Source organism: Protopterus annectens, chromosome 12.part0 (genome assembly GCF_019279795.1).
Source record: "Protopterus annectens isolate FY-2018-M chromosome 12.part0, PAN1.0, whole genome shotgun sequence".
NCBI classification, from domain to species: domain Eukaryota; kingdom Metazoa; phylum Chordata; order Ceratodontiformes; family Protopteridae; genus Protopterus; species Protopterus annectens.
Genome location: NC_056746.1, coordinates 723,025,291 through 723,045,396, shown reverse-complemented (window position 1 = coordinate 723,045,396; position 20,106 = coordinate 723,025,291).

Sequence of the window (20,106 nt, the reverse complement as noted above, 5' to 3'; positions counted from 1 at the left end):
TTGTCATTATTCATTCAAGTGTCATTCAGCACCTTTCCTCCAATGGTCACTGGTTTTATGAGTGATTAAGAGGCTGTTCATTTATTGTCCGAATGCTCTGACCATTGGTAGGGTTGCCACATTTTCATATGTCCAGGATGGGATATATTCTGGACACACCAGATTGTTTAGGCCAACACATACCCACGGTCAGTACAGGGTTTAGAACATTAATTATTTTCCTAGATGAGAGCCTATTCCTGTAGCACTTTAGTTGGTTATTCTGTTTCCTTTATGATTTACGTATTTTACATCCAGAAATAACTGTTTTAGGCAACTGTTACATGAAATATGTTACATTGTTATTTCCTACAATCACAGTACATTTGCCATTGTATCATTCTTGGTCAGGACACACCTACCCAAACAGGGACTGTCCCTCACAAAGTGGGACAGGAGGTACCCTGCTTACGTCAGTGCCTTAATCACCCTATTTCCAAGTGCCACTATGTGACTGTGTACAGTATATTTTCTAGATAATTCATGTGGGGAGACGTGCATCACGGGCAGGTGTTTGATCCCGGGTAGTAGGTTCTGCATGACCGGCAGGGGGCTGAGCAGTCTTGTTAACCACTACTGCACATACAACTCATGTCCAGATGTCTACAGGACTGGACATTGTGTCGTGATACCAAGTCTGATGTTTACACAGGATGCTTATCCCATGAGGGATATCTAAAAATTGAACAAGCAAATGACCCTCGATTTTTTTGGACTTATGAAAATGTTAAAGGGTTTTACATGCAAGGTATACATCTTTTGCAATCCTGACACTGCCTAGGATGACACTGCCTACTACATATGAGTAGTGGTCACTATGTTTAGATATGGCTGCGCCAAGCTAGTAGCCCGAGTATGGCTGGATTTGGTGGACGTTCAGGAATAGGGGGTGGGATGTGTGCTGTAGAGGGGATGATGGGTATTCAATTATGCATCAAGGTGTGTTGTACTTGGATGACTCAGTTCCATCCAGACCATTCTGTGGGTATGTGCCGGTGACGTTTCTGTGCATGTGTATCGCACATTTTAATATTCATATGTTTGTGTGATTGTGTTCTGCAGCATGGCCTGTCAGGTTGTATTGCGGATGTGTATGTTTGTTCTTTGTGTTTCTTTCTGATTCACCCACTGCTCCCTCATACACCTCCACTTCACCTATTGTGCATCCAAAACAGTGTCGCCTTTGTGAATTATAACATTACCCATCCCCCACACACACATATTCCACACACTCCATCCATACCTTCTTTGGTTGATGGCCCATGGCACAGTCAAGGGAACACATTGCATGCACTACATATCTCAGGTACCTGTATGGTTGTGAGGACTACCCTAGCATTTTTCACCTTCCACATGCTGTATATCATGCACATAGGTACACGCAAATACTTATCTTTCATGACATGGTAGGTGCACCCGGGTAATACCTGTTCAACTTTGACACATCCTGACAAGAACGGCTTGGACCACAGATGGGCGGATTTTGGCCGAATGCTCTGACCATTGGTAGGGTTGCCACCTTTTCATATGGCCAGGATGGGATATATTCTGGACACAAATCAGATTCTACAGGACAACACATACCCACGGTCAGTACAACGGATGATACTTTAGTTTTATGCCTACATGTTAGCTTATTGTTGTAGCAGTTTATATGCTCCTTCTGTTTCGTTTACTTGCTTATTCTATTTCTTGTAACATGTGGTATGTTACATACGGAAATAACTATTGTATGTGACTATTACATGCGATGTGGGACATAATTATGTCATACGGTCACAGGATATTTTACATTTATAATGGTTTTGGTATGGACACAACTGCCCAGCTGTGTGCTCTCCCTCACAATGTTGGACAGGTGGTAACCCTGACCATTGGGCTAGACTTAGCTATTGGCGGTGCGCTAACATGATGCGTTTCACTTCCACTTGGTATAACTATCAACACTGCATTAGAATATGGGAACACGGTTTTAAATGTCACTTGTTCGAGGGATGGAGACTCGATATTCGCTAATGTGCATTTGTGTTTGCTTCTTAATTTTGTGTCCGCAAGAACTGTCTTGCATGCTTTGCATACATTTCAATATCCACGGCACTGACAGGTGTGATTACTATTGCAGGCAGACTGTAATATTCAACATTTTAGGTTGCACGTTAACAGCCGACATTTCCACGCCTCCGTGCGGCACTTCGACATGCCCCATGCACTCGCGCTCATTTCCTATGCACGTGGATGTGGCGGCAGCACACCTTTATTAATATACATATGGCGCTACTGCACCATCTGCACGCTGCATGGTCGGCGCAAGCATAACGCTGGCCTTGCGCCGAGCTTCTTGAATCCTGGGGAGAGTTTATTTAATCACCAGGAATGTCTATAATATTTATCAAGCTAAAATATACCTCTCAGTTGTCCATATTTTCACCAAATGTACATATTTTTACACTATATTGTTGACCAGTTCCTCTTAAAACTTGTGGTTTTCTGAAAAATAACTTGAGGAATGAAATCACTAAATAATAAATAATGCCATACATTTGAGTTCCACTGGACTTTCAGATCTCATGTACTTTAGAAAATGTATGCTAATGCAAAACCTGTTATTCTAGCCCCTTTCTAAGTTTTAAGAGCAATATATAAAATTTGTCCCTAACTTTTGGCCTTTGTTCCCCCATTATTTTTGTCTTTGTCTAGATTTCTTGAGTTCAGAGGTCAAGATGTATGCATAAAAATCAGCATAAAATATATTTTATAAATATAACTAAAAATTAATCTTGCAAGATTGCAAGTTACAATCCATTTGTTCTTAACATCAAAACACTGTGCATACTAAAGTAATCATGTAATGCAAATGTATCTTATGGTGATACTTGGCGGCAATCTATTTCTGTAACATACTAATGCATTTAAAGAGTGAAAAGGCATTATTTCATGGCAAAATCAAATATGCTTCTAACAATCAGGATCAGCTGAGAGCTGTGGTAAATTATGAGTGGTTGACTTCTTTTTAGAGGCCCATTCTGCAAAGTTTTCTTAATCTGTCTCTAAGTATATATTATCCAAGACAAAAGGTTATCCTCAGCTATCATGACATCATAAACTATGGTATACAATCTACATATTGCTTTGGACTAGAGATGTAAGTTGAGTGTATGGACATAAAATATTTTTAATGTATTTTTGGGCCCTATCAGCAACTACTCTTACTATCTGCCATGTTCTGTGCACATTTAATTCCCCTGATCTAATAGTTAAGTTTGCTTCTAGATTGATGAGACATTCAGGAGGGACTTAGGGGGTACAGACTTCTTAGGGTATAGATTTTATGCGATAATTTAGGATTGTCTGAATAAAGCATCACCCTTGATTCCCATTGGGATTTCCTTTATGCCCCATTTCTCTGTCATTTTCCAGCTACTGCACTATCAAGATAAGCCTTACAGTGTCTGCAGTCCATGTGTGCCTTCTCTTACCATTTGCAGCTAGTTTGCACATTGTGACATTAGCCTTTCGGTCAGCACCATGGCTCACTCATAGCCCCTGGCTATTGCCAGATTGTGACCAAGTTATAGGACTATCACCTTCACTCCAAAATGGGTAAACTGACATTGTTTCCTTATAGCCATCTACCCCTCCAACAGTTTCAAACAGTTTAAAACACCCAGACTGACAACTGAATCTGGTTACTCAACTGCCGTTGGGTGTCATTCAACTGCACAGTGGAGCTGGCAAGGGCTGATTTAACATCTCTGAAGGTGTGTGATATTATTTGTTTTACATGGCAGCTGATCTCAGATAAAAACTCAAATGATGCAGAAAGCATGATTAATACAACAGATCATCTTTTTGGTGTTAACTAGGTCTAACTACATCTGTTACATTGGATTATAGACAGTAAATGAAACTTTAGGTAGCAGTTCATGTGCCAGAGGGGATGAGTCCCAGTGTCTGCAGCTTGATCTGAGCAGCCATAAAAGTAGGAGCGATAAGGCAGTCAGAATAATCAATATGAATCTGCAGATTTTGCTACATAGAATTTGAAGGAATGGCATGTTGTTATAAAAGCAAACTTGAAGAGAAGAATGTCATAATTATGCCATTGTGTCATCAGTACAGTCCTGCCAATAGTGGGTTAAGTCTCTTTACAAAAATTTCTGACAGCTGCATAACAACACACATGACTGTTAAGTTTGTATTTTGTGAAAGTAATTCCACCATCCGGTGAAGTTTAATTTGGTAGCTGGTGCAGAGGGTTAAGCCTGTGAGCAATAGTTCCTATAATGCCAGGTTTGATTCTGTCAGCTCTCATTTTCCTACTGAGTGAATTGTTTTTGAAGAGAAATCATAGCAAACCTTTTGCATTTCAAACTTGCCATGGTTCACTGGGGTTCAGGGGCATATGCAATTCTAGTTATTTCTTGAGTAGGTGGTGGTATAATTTCCATGATGAAAATTATGCTGAGATAAAGGCAGCAGCTTAATAGCTTTTTTTAGAAAATAACTAGGAACATGTCCCTGGATAGGATCTCATTTATTTCTAAAGAAAATAGCACTAGTGATGAAAAGGAGAAGAGAAGGTATATACCATCTGTCATATTTCTGAAGAATGTAATAATATTCTTGTAATTTTAAGACTGTTATTTTGACAATGGTAGAATACATATTTAGGCTGAGGTTGCAATATCATGGAATGGACCCTCACTCTGGGATGCAGCAATTTGAGAGTTAGAATAAGGAACTAGCAGGGGTGTGGGGGGCATAGCCCCTGTGCTCCTACACCTATAAGTGCAATGATTTAATGCTTTAGGAGTAAAGCCACAGCATTTACTCTTTGGAAACAGAATTATACCTAACTTTTCTCTGTTTTGGGACCCAAAATTTTAGGTGTGTTTGTGATAGAAAGCCAAGAAAAGAGTTCTCTAAGCTACAGGTGAAGAAGAAGGGAAGGTCTCAATGATTGCATATAACAGCCTCCAAAGAATGCAGCAAAATATTACAGTACATGAAACCTAAATATAGAGATTTCAAATCACCAGCACTGGTCTTAAAGTTCAAGGGCAATATAGCAGTGGGTGGTTATATAGACCTGCTCTTGTTTACATCATAAGCATTTACCAGAAAGTGTTAGAGTTAAAAAAAGCTTACTAAAAATTGTAAATTACTGGTATGCAAAATATGAAATTTCAGTCTGTGCATAGTATTGAAACCAATAACTGGCCCAGAGCTTGCGCACAGCACAGTTAAAATACCATATAGATGTGAGACTGATTACAGTAATGTTAAAGACAGGGCTGTCAAAAGCGAAATCAAACCCTTTTAAACTGGGTTTTAAATTCTAAGCTCAGAATTCTTTGTAATGAAAGTATGGTTAGATACTGTTTATTAATTAGATTAATTTCCAAGTTAGGGGTCATTATACATTTATTTTGCTTCTAGGGTCACCAAACCTGTTAGGAGTTTGTTCACCCTTAACAAATAGTTGTATAGTTCATTTTGAATGTGTGGAAAGATCAGATATCCAAGAGCAAAAGTGAGTAGTATTAGGCTTTGCATTCACTTTTGCTGTTTTTATCACAGTGCTGGTCTCACCTTAACAATACCATATCACTGATGTGAGAACTCTGGCAGGTAAAACTAAGATGTGGACATTTATTTTCTTTGTCAAGCTGAAGGAGTTTGCCTGCTCCAATGATTCACAGAAACTTGTTTTGTGCATCTAGGGGTTAGTTATAACAGAGTGGATCTGACAGAGAGTTATCCAAAATGTATAGCTTTCATGATAGTTCTTTCAAAGAATAGGAAATCTTTGCATTGAACAAGTATATCCTGCAGTCACTGCCAGAGACATGCCTCCGATGGAGTTTATCAGTAAGTGCCTGGTGGTAGAGTGACCCACATAACTCAGGCAGGCTAATCCAGTAGAATTTACATGGACCCTCAGTGTAGGCTTATCATCTCGAAGATGAATAGTGAGGCAGAGTGTGATGCCACGATGGGATGTATTTGGATGGCTAGGCCCTGACAATGGAAATTGGTTCTTACAATGTGTAACATCGCTTCTCTGTTTAGGTGGAGGAGTCATATCTTGTACAGAAGGTTGAAAAATACCAGCTACATGTAGTTGTTCCTCTGCACACTGCTACTGAAACTAGGTTCCTAATCTGAGAGTAGTCTCTCCTTCTGTGCTGGATTTGCCACTTGGGAGATGACATCTGTAGGTAATGGAATAATTGTAACCTCCATCTGAGTCCCATGTTATTGGAATTTTTGTCAGTAAATGAAAAAGCCACTGCAATGTTACCATGAGGAGCAGAAAGGAATTGTCTGATAGGTGTTTTACAGCTGCTGATTCTGTAATTATACTGGAAGACTTCAATGTTCACTAAGTAATGAGGGAAGACACCTGTGGGGCATGGCTGAGAGAAGATGCTTGCTTCATTTGAGCCAAAATGTTGAATTGTTACCGGGCCTCTGTACTTGCCATGAATTATCCATAAGAAATACCACATTTGGCGGCCTCTCGGACCAAAGGTTGTTGAATGACTTCATATTAACAGTCCTGAGCCATTATATTCTGGATGCTTAGGGCAAGAGAGTTGCTGAGCTGTCAGATGAGTTGAGACAGAGGAACAGAACGTAGCAGGACAAAACCAGGCAATGAAATGACACAAATTATTCTGAGATGAAAAACTTTTGTGCTAAATATAATTTATTTGGTTCTGTGAAAAAATGATATTAGATTAATGCATTAAAATTTAAGAAAGTTTGACTTAAATATACCTTCCCTTGCTTAATTTTACCAGTGAGCCATCATGAAGCTCTGGATTGTACAATGATGCATGATTATTTTATTTTATTTGTGTATTTATTTATCTATTTGTTGCTCAAATAGTTTTATTTAATTTTCAACAGCTTAGATTTATTGATTTTCAAAAAGAGATTAAAAAAATACTAATACAATTTTAGGTCAATACAATAACAAAACACATATTTACAATATTTACAAGGCTTGCTTGAAAATAAGAATATATATTTAATATTGAAATATAGAGAAATAGTAACATTGCCATCTCCAAAGATTCATTACAAATAGGGACATCAATCAAGTTTAGAGAGAAATTGTTTGTTCATAAGACCAATTTAGGTATTTCAAACAGAAGATATATCATTTTCTAGATAAAACTCTATTAATAAAATAAGTTTGATCTAATGGTCCTTTGTAGAAGGCTTTATGGATATTGTTTGTTTCTTGCAACAATTCCTGAAAAAAGTGGAGGGGTTAATTTCTTTCAACTTTTGGTTATGGTAGGATTGTCCACAGAAGATAGAAATTATTGTTATTTTCTAGACGACTGAAAGAATATTATATAACTTTACTTTTATTTAAAGAAAAGCATCAGTTGATAAGGCTTGAAAAAATAGCAATTCTATTCCAGTAGGTAGAGAAAGAACGCTACTCATAAAATATATGTAACTAGCCAGCTTTACAGGTTGGGGTACATCTCCAACAAACAATGTACCCATCTTCAATAAATCTTACTATTTTATCAGGGGTCAAAAAGGCTGTCTGTGGAAATTTCCAAGTGAAGATATGCTGGTATGGGACTAAATAAGTAGTCCACTCTGATTTTATAAGATGTGTTTTGTCCTTATCTGAAAACATTCAAACTTCACCCATTGATGTAAAATTCCAGAATGTGTTATCTGCAGCATTATTATTATTATTATTATTATTATTATTATTATTATTATTATTATTATTATTATTATAGAGGAAGATTTATATGCATTAGAGAATATGTTCCTGAGATTAAAATTATTGCATAACATTTCAGAGAATTAAGTTTTTAATGTAGGCAGTTGTTTATTAATGGTTTATGTAAGAGGAAGGAACTTATTTTGCAAATGACCTCTAATACCTTTTAAAAGTGACTTAGTCTTAGGGATCTAAATTATATTCTAATAAAAATGTATTTATTGATTTGATTTTTCTTCCATAAGTACAATTATATCAGTAGTTCTTGTTTTTCCAATCATGTAATTCTAAAAGAGAGAATTATTGAACAATTCTTAAACAATTATAAAATGAATTAAAGTTTCAGAAAAAAGTTTCTTATCTAGATTTCCCAGAATAGTGAATTTGAAACATTTTGAAATAAAACATTGAATCATCATTGTGTTCTTTTTTATTTATAATTGTATATTTTTCTTTCAAGTTATTGAAATGAAGACATGATAGTTATTCAAATGTTTTAAGGTTAGTTTTGTTGTATATGCTTTATCTGAACAACTTGTTCTTTTCTAACATCACAGTCCTTTAATCTGTATATCATTTTATTTTATTTTATTTTATTTATTTATTTTTCCATAGGTATCTCTTTCTTACACATTCTTCTGGTTTGTCTCTTGGCTCACTTACCAAAGTTATCTTATTCTTCAAGTCAGATTTAAATGTCAGGCTGTCTGGCCTTTTTCCCTTATGTTGGCACTATATGGGACTCCTGGGGGTTTGTAACATATTGAATAACTGTTGCCTTTATGGCATCCATTTTACTTTGGGTTTCCTGCTGACAAGGGTTCTTTCAAACATCTTTTGAAGTGTTATATTAAAGTTCATACATGTAATCTTTTCCTTGCTAACTTTTTCAAAAAGTGGTCACTTGTCTGTTAGAGCAAGGATGGCTGGCCTTCATTATGGTCAAACAGATTAGGTAATATGAAGGACAGAATTAGCACCATAAGTAATCATGGGAAGGGACAGCTTTATACCTGCACGCCTTACTCGTTTATGCTAACCCCAACCCTGCCCCAACCCTTAATCGTAACCCTACACAATACATTTCTAAAAACTCTTTCCCTTGTTCCCTTGCACCCTCACTCACATCTGCAAACCCTAATTCTAAACCTACTCGCAAACCTAACCACAACCCTATGCATTACATTACTAAAACCCATTTCCCTAAAAGTGCAATCCATAAGAGAAAATGACAAAGAACATAGACAACACCAAACATTCACAACACTAAATCTATCCAGTTATCTAACCCTTACTCAAACCCTAACATGAGAACACTCACATTGTACTTCTTCACAGCTACCACCTTTTCAGTAAAGCATTCATTATCCTGCACACTCCTTCTTACCTGCACTTAGGGAGGTCCTATTTTGTTGAATTAATAACCCTTAAAAATCTTCATGTGCAACTGCTCACCATTTCTTCCCATTGTGAATCTACTTCTTTTCTCCTGCCCAATACATCATCTGCAGCTAATAGTTGTCACATGACCCCCATCACGGTGATCTACTTGTTCAGTTGTTTCAGCAACCACCACTATGCCACAGGAGGTTTATAGAGTTATACAGTACTTTGTTGAGGGCTAAGGCAGCAGTGTTATATTTTTGTGAAGAGTAGTCAGTGAATAGCCTTTTGTAACAGTTATGCAGATATGATAACCCTAGTCTGCATTACAGTACTTGTCTGCAACATGCACCTACAGCTATAGAGTATGTAGATTATGCATCATTAAGTCTACAGTTGTATGGAAGGGATGGCAGCATGCTGCAAAATGACTGCCAATGATGGCCACCACCCACTCCAGTCTGTCCTATTCTGTGTTACACCACTGTCATATAACTGTATATCCCTGATTTGGACTAGGGCATGGTAACACTACTTGAAGTGTTATTCTGTTACTGCCCTGGACTTTCATAACCTGCTAAGGACAGCTTCAAACAGCCTAACCCTGCTTTTCTCCTTGGTTTGCCCTTGAAATTGTCTATGTGTCTGCTATGGGTACAACTGCTGGGGACATCCATAAGCTTTACCTCTGTCATCATATCCCTGTCCCTTCTGTTACCACGTGAAGACATAAGCCATCCTAAATAGCATTAAGGAATATGCCACTATCTCCATCTTCCAGTGGATCCTTTTGCATTACATACCACAGCTGTATCCCTGAACAAGTCCACTCTACCAATACACACCTAACTTATGACTGAGACATTCCAGTGTCCAGCATATCTGTGGCCTCACTATCTGATGCTGTCCAAGCATGTTTTGTGCTGCATAGCCAGGCCAACATATGGGAATAAATCAGGTTCCACAGGTAGCACCTGTTTGTGAGAGGTGACATCCATGAATCTCTATAGGATCATGCATGAGACACAGCTGTCCATGATGTCAGTGTTGTGAGTGGGAGGAATCACACAAAACTACAAAGGTAGAGGTATGTCAGTGGCATCATAAAGCATGCAAAATAGAAGTGGAAAAGGCTGCAACTAGAAGGAGACACTTCCACTGCAACTTTCAAGCCATTCTTGGCAGCCCTGTATAGAGAATGATGGATAGGGTATCATACCTGGAGGTGCAGATGCAGATTCTGCAAGTGGCCAGAGCCATATACCTCACATAGAGACCAACAGTTTAGTAAAATATCACACATGTTATATAGTGGCTGTGCCCAGACTGACATGAAGAAGTACAAGCTGACTAACATGTAGAGCACCACTAGCAAAGGCAAGTGCCTGATAACTACTGTCCTTCATCTGCCTATTATTTGTATGAACTCCACTGGTCACACAACTTGTGGGCAGACACTGTAACTCTGATATGTTGTGTACTGTGCATTTGCAGGACAGTCCATGGCTGAGTTGACAAATGTTGGTCAACAGGCTAAGCTCAGCACCTGCACAGTGTCTGATGATGATTCTGACACACAGATCAAGTCACTGCTTCTGCCCTTGCTGGATGGTCTTAAACCAATTGCCCAGGCCTCCCCAACAGCTGCTGTCCTTTATGATGCACAGCATGTGGGCTCATCCTTCATGTGAAGAAGGACCTTCCTTGTTACTGACAGCACTACCACTACTACTCTGGGCCTGTGGCAGAAAATCAGCACACCCCATCTAGTATGCAGAAACCCACTATACAGCAGCAGGATACCAATGGTTCAAAGCACTGACAACTGTCACATCAAACCCCAGATATGCAGGCATCTCTAGGCATCAGTCAAGATCTGTGCAGGTCTATAATCTGGGCATAGTCCATAGTTACCCTCACTGAAAGGTTAATGATTGGTGTAGTTTATGACCTCTGGAGGGAAGTCATTCAACATTGCCAAAGTCTCCTGAAGATATTAGAGTCCTTAAGAAATGCCATAATTAGACTTTTACAGTCTATGGTGGCACACATTGCATCCATAGCTATGTCCATGCTGCTGCTGGGCAGTATCATAGTCTCTGTCCTGTATAATAGTATTGCTCATGGTTGGGGAGATTCATAACTGCAGTGGCCAGATTAGATGGCCATCACAGGGAACAAAGTCTGTACCTGTCATGGTCTGAATAATACTATTTGGCATCCCATGCCAACAATGGCCACACCTCAGATCCATTGATGGCTAGGACTTTATATGTTCACCCTCCACATGTACTGTTCCATTATTTCCATCAAATATGTGTCCTATGGTCTTATAAGCCAACTATGTCTGCCCATCATAGGTAACCCACTATGCAATCACTTAATATCTCTGCATAGCCCTACCATCCCAGTGACCTCTCTGCACAAACCTGCAGTGGCTGTCTTACACACTCAACAGAAGAAATCATGTATTATTCTGGTGACCCCCTCCTCCCCTAGACCAACATCTTTGCCTCTGTTGACCAGTAGTCTCACACTATCTGGTTGGGTAGTCACCAAGTTACTTTGCATCCCTATGTACTTGTGCAAATGGTGATGGCTGTGACCATCAACACACTTCTTCCTGTATGATGTATGTGTAAATATCTGAGGCAAAGTGTGACTTGATCATGCACTGCCTAGCATAGCCTGTAAAGAACACTGCATGCATCATACATGACACAATACTGTCACTGTATATATTCCAGGACTCACAGAAATGGATAACATATCACTGCTTCCCCTACAGTGCCATACGCTATGCATGATAATGCCTGTGAGATCTGGTGTGGCTGCTGATTGATGTCCATCAGTGTCATCACCAGAGGATGATGTACTAGAAGATCTAACAGGTACTGACATTGCAAGTGTGGAAGTTTCTGTAATGTTGACTGGGTTGTGTGAGGATCAAATTTTATATCATACAGTATGGTATAAACAGCTGTCAGTCTGTAGCTTGGCTGTACTGTAGTGCCTACCAGATGTGCAGGCAGTGAAAGCAGTATCTGGGCATGCAAAATACATGTACTACAATATTCCTGGTTCATTCATGGGCAGTTTTGTATTGATGTTCTGCCATGCTTTGTAAATTCTGTAGAGCCATCATCAACTGTGGCTTTTGGTAGTGTTTTGAACTATATTTAAAAAATCAGGGACATATGAAAAATAGAGGAGGGTAAAACTTTTGCTCATACTGTCTGTAGCCTTAAACATGTGGGTGCAGCAGTTTACCTGCTTGTGTTTATTCATCTAATTATTGATTTATACTTTGTTGAGCAGATTAGTCCCACTAGGTCGATGGTCTCTTTCCAGGGGAGCCACTAGGTGGTGTTCATATTAGTCAGGGGAAATTTGGCCAGGGTACAAGGGAACATCTTCTACTCTTTCTTGTGATGTAAACTGCCTTACATTGCTGTTCATAGCACATTAGCAGCTAGAAAGAGTGGAACAGTCATTAACATAGAAAGTGTTCAGCAGGGAGTGAACCTGGCAGGATTGTGGAAAGAGAAACAAGGATTCCATGGATTTGTTCCAGAAACAGTTATTTGTGAGTGAAGAGAATGGTGATATGGAAGAGTTTTCACAGAAGGAGGGAAATTAAATTATAATCCTTCAGTCTGAAAAGTTATCAGATGATGCATTACAGGATATGACTCAGCAGTAGCCAGCAAGAGACAAAATGGTGTCATGGAGTGATTTAATGCATTAAATGGAGAATTGTCAGGGTGTACAAAAATTAAAATGAGGGTGATAAAGGATTGCAAAAAAATGTTTTTCCAATAGCAGTCATAAGGACAGAAGCACCTCAAGTGGAGAAAAAGGAACAACAAGTTTATGGAGTGAGAATTTTTCAGAGAATTAAGCTGGTGGTAAGAGCAAAATCAAAAGTAGATAATCTAAAGGACAGGTATAATGTATGGGGCAATGCCATTTTGCCATTACAAATAAAAGCAGCAAAAGTAAGATTTTAAACTTACTAAGGAAAGAGGCTTTTCATGACGTAATTCTGGAAAATATAATGGCAATGGAAAGATTTGTTTGGGAGGAGTGAAAAAAATGTGAACGTGTACCCATGGTCTAATCATATTTTTAATGGTCATAATGTATTTGTAAGGGGAACAATAAATATTCAGTTTTAAACTTATGTGAAAAGGTAAAAATTAGAGTTTTTTAAAGAAAATGTGAAAATGTGTTTGATATATATATATATATATATATATATATATATATATATATATATATATATATGTAAATAAATAAGAGGTACTTACGTATTATTGCAACCACAACTGGAGCAGGAAAAGTGGCTCATTTCTAAGCCCTTCTCCTGCCAAAATGTGTTGGTAAAATTAATTTACAAGTGTGTGTCACTGAAAGTATCTGTCATTACAGTGACTTTCCTGTATAGGGAAATGAAAGCCCAAAATGTTTTGCACTGTCAACCAAGTCTAGAACATGTAAGTAATGGTAGCTGTTGACAATTGTACACTTTCTGAGAAACTTTTTAATGGCAATGTGTAAAATCTGTCCATATTTTGGAGCCTTTGAGACACCATTATTTAACAATTTCCACCCATTTTATCTGGTAACCATCTGCCAGGCATGCGAAGCAATAGCAATACCCTCTGCCTGTGATGTGGCATCACTAACTACAATTGATATGGTGGCTTGCTTGCTGATGCCGGTCTTTGTCTTTTTGGCACTCTTTGGTTTTACTTCTTTACCCACATACACCACTGCACTTATTAAGCCATACACCATGCACTGCAGGTTCAGCCTGCACATGTATTTCTCTTTAGACGATATTTAAAAAAAAGTGAATCAGAACACTTACAACCACACACTGCAGGTCAACCCAAAGTGGGTTGACTCATTTGTATGGAAATTCTGACAGTCTAGGTTCCTGCTTTCAACCATAACCAAAGTCACAACTTTTATTATTGAAATCCCCTCAGTCAGTTGCTTATGTTTCAGTACAAAGTACTGAGAAACTGGTTCACTGTGCAGATGCATCGCTACTTACATATTATTGAGTTGTTGAGAATGTGATTGCGATAATACATAAGTACCAAATAAGGTTCCCTATTATATGATCAAAGACGCATTCTTTCGAGTGAGCCTTGATTGAACTTGAAAGCATGAAATGGCAAAATACCAAAATGGCATATAAATGAATTCTTTCCCTGGAAAAGAAATTGCTTAGCCACCTTTGTTATTTTGCCATTTTCATCACTGTAATGCTATTTAAGAGTTGGTATATTTAAGTAGGGGGGTGTGGGGGGTGCAGCCCCCATGTTGGGGTGTGTGTGGGGCAAAGCACCCCACTTTATGTAATGTTTTAAAGTTTGTTATTTTTTTTCTTTTTTGGAACAGGGATTTTTTTTTCCTGAGGAAAAAAAAAACGCTGTTCTTAGTGTCCGGGATTATAAGCATTTGCTTACATGGGGTCGATAAATCAGTGTTCGCTTTTTAAAGTGTTTGCTGATTTAATATAGACCCTATATATATATATATATATATATATGTGTGTGTGTGTGTGTGTGTGTGTGTGTGTGTGTGTGTGTGTGTGTGTGTGTGTGTGTGTGTGTAGGTTTACTATCACATGTTCAACACTACTGTGGCCGAAAGTGCATATATCCAAAGAAAATGTTCGGAAATCACCACACCAACCACAGTAAATGCTAAACTGAGCAATTCAGTGAAGTCGAATGTCGAACATTTCAACTTCACTGAAATTCTCTTAGCTGCTAAACATATTTTAACAAGCCCGCATGCACCCCCTACACCCCCCTACTTATATATACAAACTCTGAGATCGCACTACACTGAAGAAAGGGTGCATTTCCCAATCCCTCACTGACTGAGACTAAATGGATTGTGAAACTTCAAGTCAACAGGGGATTTGGGTTGAATGGTATGGTTCCCTAAAACTTGTTTTGAAAGCTAGGAAGTTACAATATTGATGTTTAGACTTGTTTAAATTAATTGATTTGTTAATTAATTAACTTTGTGATTTGATTGGTTGTTTGAGTTTTTACCTAATGTTTTTAAAGATTGTTTTTTTTATTATATTTGATGGTCTGAAGAAGCACCTAGTGTGCAAAAGTGCTTAACAATAAATAAAGTATATGCTCGTCAGCCTGGTTAGCCAATTCTTCTTTTGTTTGGTTACATATTTGAGCATGTTGAGCCAGCTTTTAGCCATGTTTTTTTACTTTTTTTGTCATTAGGTGTCCTAAAATATTGGTGGAAACCAAAGGCTTTTTCTGCAGAGAAGATGGATATTTGGTAGGGCAGTGTGATAAAAGAACATGTGCTCAATGTACTAGGGCATGCATTTTGCCTGCCCAAAATGATACAAATGCAAGAAGAAGGGAAATTACTTGGTGACGTGGAGAAAATGATAGTGTAATATAAAAATCGATGTGGATAACATTCAGTATGGTGATATGAGTTAAAATGATGACATTCAAAATGTGCATGAAAATTATGTTTTTGTAAATAATGAAAAAGTGAGTGAAACTAATGATATAAGTGAAGAGAAATTTTGGAAGGGGAAACGGAAATGGTGGAAGGGGAAATTAAAGTGAAAGAAGGGCAAAGTAGTGTGTGCAAAATGGCTAAAAATAAATTTAAAATGATCTGTAGCAAAGATGGTGATGAAGGGGACAGTTTTAGGTAGCAGCAGGTGAAGGGTAGAAATTAAGTTGGGTAAAGACTTAGGGATAGAAAAAAGAAAACTAAATTGATAATCCCAAAAGAAAAAAAAGGTAATGGATAGCATGCAAACAGCTTCTATTACTGTAAATAGCATAATAAGGGATTCTTACAGCTGCTCAAGCCCCATCTTCTCATATTCTACTATCATGCAACCAAGGACTCATATGACTGTAACCCTGAATGTCCATCTGTCAGACCAACTGTTCAACCCCAAACTCTAATGTGAGTTCAGCAATTCAGCTCCTGTACCATCTACTCACATCCTAGGAGATGGATGCAAGCAAGTGCTTACTGCAGAACAGGTATATGGAGAAGTTAAACTGGAATGTGGAGTTTAGGTTTAGGCAGTGGAGGGAGATTTTTATCATTAAGGAGAGATCAACACATTAGGGGTAGGGAGGGGAGGGATATTTTAGGGTTAGGGAGTGATCAGAAGGTAGCAGATTGTTGGGGTAAGGGAGGGAAGAGGATTTTAGGGTTAGTAAAAAATCAGAAATAAAATTTTAGGGACTGAGTTAAAGTTTTTATGGTTATATTCAGGGTTTTGGGAGGGAAGTTAGCCTTTGATAAGTTCACAGGTTAGCTGGAATCAGGTACTTGCCAACACAAGGAAGCGTGACACAAGCTAATGGTATGTGAGCTTGTAGTAGACCTGTATAATAAATTATGTGATATGGTAAGTAGTTTCTCAGTGGTATAAGAATATCAGGGCTGATGCTATGTGTCTACTACAGCAGTTACTAGATGGGTATGCTTTGAAAAAAGAAGACAGTTGGAAGCAATATAGGGTAATAATATAGTGTGTAATTTTGCAAAACAACAGTGTTCTAGTACAACAGTCTGAGTTAAACATTAAAATATTAGATCTTGTGATTATAAAGGAAGGTGAATTTCAGTGACAGACCTTAGGAATGAAAGAATGCTTTTTAAAATTATTATATTATGTGCATATAAGAGATCAAAAGTAAGATAAAGTTTATTTGAAATTTTAATGTCACATGCAATTGTTAATTTGGATATTATTGTAGTAGGAGATACAAACTGTGACCTTAGGGAAAAAAGTAACAACAGATATAAAAAAAAAAATAAAGGAGGTGATAGAATCATGTAACTGGTACTGGGAAAGAAGAGGTAGTATGTATTTATGATAGCAATTTTTAAAACAGAAATTTATTATGTATAATATTCAGAATCACTAAGAGTGATACAAGGATGGAAAATAAAAGCAGAATTTTCAGATCATGACAGTATATGGGCTAAAACTAGCACTGATGAAAATGTAATAAAACAAGGAAAAGGAATAAAGAAATGAAACAGATTAAAGGAATAAAATTAAATGAATTAAATGTGAAGAACTTAGAATGTATATCTAAATAGCTACGTAATAAGCATAAGACAATGAGATTTATATTTGAAAATTTGACAGAGTGAAGGGCTATATACAAAGAAATATAAGAAACTATTTATGGAATTAGAAAGATCAAATTTTCAGACAGAAAATGTATGGCAATATAGTGAACAAGATGACAGAAATGATGCAAGAAAAGAATAGACATTATTTGAAAAAAAAAAAAAAAAAGATTTTATAAGGAAATTAAAGAAACACCACAAAGTTTGTTAAAAAGCAATGATATTTAGTACAAATAACTAGACACACTATGCCAGTTCTAAGAGAAAAAAAATAGAAAACTGGAAAGTACTGCATTGTCTAAGGATGTTAGATGGAGAGATGGTGGGGAGACAGAAAGAAGTTGAATATGGAGTTATACATTATTTGGAAAAGCAGTATAAAAATAATAGTGGGGTACGGGTTAAATATAGACTGGGTTGTGTAACTGAGAAAGAATATGAAGTGTTTGTTAAGTAAATCTTAACAAATTGTTAGTTGTGTTAAAAGAAAATGGATTTGTATCAAAAAGAATAGAATATTTGATTTATGTATTTAATGAGAAGAAAAATAAAGGCTTTACACATGTAAATATGTGAGAAGGGGTAATACGATTATTATGGGGAAAAGATAGGACACAGTTATGGAATTGGAGACATATAATATTGACAGACACAGACTACAACATTTGTATGAGAATAATGCAGAAAAGGTTAGAGCAGGCACTGAAGTTGGAGTTTTTGGTATAAAACATGCAACTGCAAGAAGTGTTAAAAATTATCAAGGAAGTTGTATATAACTTTGTAAAATTAGATGATGAATTAAGAATTACTGTTTGTGATGTTAAGAAAGCATTAGATAATATTTCACATGAGTAATTCTAGGACATTTTGAAGAGATAAGCTTTGGATAAGGGTGTGATACAGGTAATAAGGTCAAGGTATTAAGTATGACAATCACTGGATTACAAAAGAAATAAGGATTAGAAAGGGTGAGGTAAGGATAGTCTCTTAGTATTTAGATGTGAGTTTGCTCTGTGGACTGTACTGGCTGTTTGTCTATTTCCCAAGTGGTCGGAGTGGTGAATAAATCCTAGGAATTTGTTGCAACTGTGTTCCTGTGTTTTATCCTTACATTTGGATTTATTAGTATTCAGCATCTTACCTTGTTTACTAAAGTATGTGGTAGCACAAAATATGAATGGAGATTTGTAGAAGGAATGGATGTGTATAGAGAGGAGTATGCCATTAATCACATCTTATGCAGATGATATTTTAGTGACAAAAATATTAATTGGTTAGTGGAATTGGGAAAATAATTAAAAATATGGTTAAGTAAAGTAGGTTATGGATTAACTGGGAAAAAGTAAACGCTATGATGAAATTATGAGTGGGGCAAAAAAAAAAAATATATATATATATATATATATCTGTCAATGTATGTATATATATATATGGTTACCTATCATTCCATCGAAAGTTCATTACATCTAAAGTTCATTACATCTAAAGTTCATTACATCGAAAAGCATTTGCCCCCTTCCCCAATATTGTGCGACCCTGGAGTTGATATATATAGTTAGGGGGGGGTGTGGGGGGCAAAGCCCCCCACCTAAAATGCTTTTCGATGTAATGATTTTTAGATGGAATGAACTTTAGATGGAATGAACTTTCGATGGAATGATAGGTAACCATATATATATATATATATATATATATATATATATATATATATATAAATTGAAGACAATATAAAGTGTTAGGATGGTATTTGGAAGATGAGAGATAATAAAAATCAATGGCAAAATATTTTACAATAAATATGAGAAATAAGTAAACTTTGTAGTCTATTTAAACTGAGTTTTGCTAAAAGGGTATACTTGAGTAATACCAAAATATTAGGTAAAGTTAAATTATTTGGGTTAAGTACATTTCATCTACATATTTTACAGGCAAGAACAAAATAATGTATAATCTGAATGACACTATAATGTTAATAATTTTTTGGTTATGGGAAAAAGGGTGACGGTTGAATTTGGAAGACTATATGGGAGGTTGTATAAATGTTCTTACTGAATGTATTATATTTATTACTGATATTCTTTCTTTCTTTCTCTATAAATGTTCTTACTGAATGTATTATATTTATTACAGAATTTTTCTTCCTTTCTTTCTTTATTAATCTCCTTATTTATTTATTTGCCTATTTCTTAATGATGTATTAATTTTTAGAATTGTAAATACTGAAACATTTTATAACTAAAGAACCCCTACTCTTTTTAATAAGTGTTCTGAGGTCTTTTGCACCCAGTTGAGCTCCCAAATAGGACTTCAGTTTAATGTCTTATTCGAAGGATGGAACCTTTACCATCTAGATGGCCTTTTGGTATGCACAGTTAACTACTAGATGGCCTTGTTGGATGTTACCAAGAAGCATAACTGGTCCAACCAGCTCCCTGGTCCAGTACTATGAACCAGGGACCCACCCCACAGTTCTTCAAGTGAAGAGCAATAAAAAAAAATTCTCTGTAATAAGCTGATTGATCCAGTGTAAGTGATCAGCTTATTACAGTCAGATCTATGCACCCCCAGCTCTTCCATTGAAAAACAATAACAACAACAACAAGGACATTCCTTTTACTGCACCATCAGGTTCCAGATGCATGACACATCCCCTCACCCTCCTACCCCAGCCATTCAGGCCCCATTTCTGACCTGTGCCTTTAACCCTGCTCCCTCAGATATATTATAAAAAATATTGTCTTCAAACTGTTGCTACA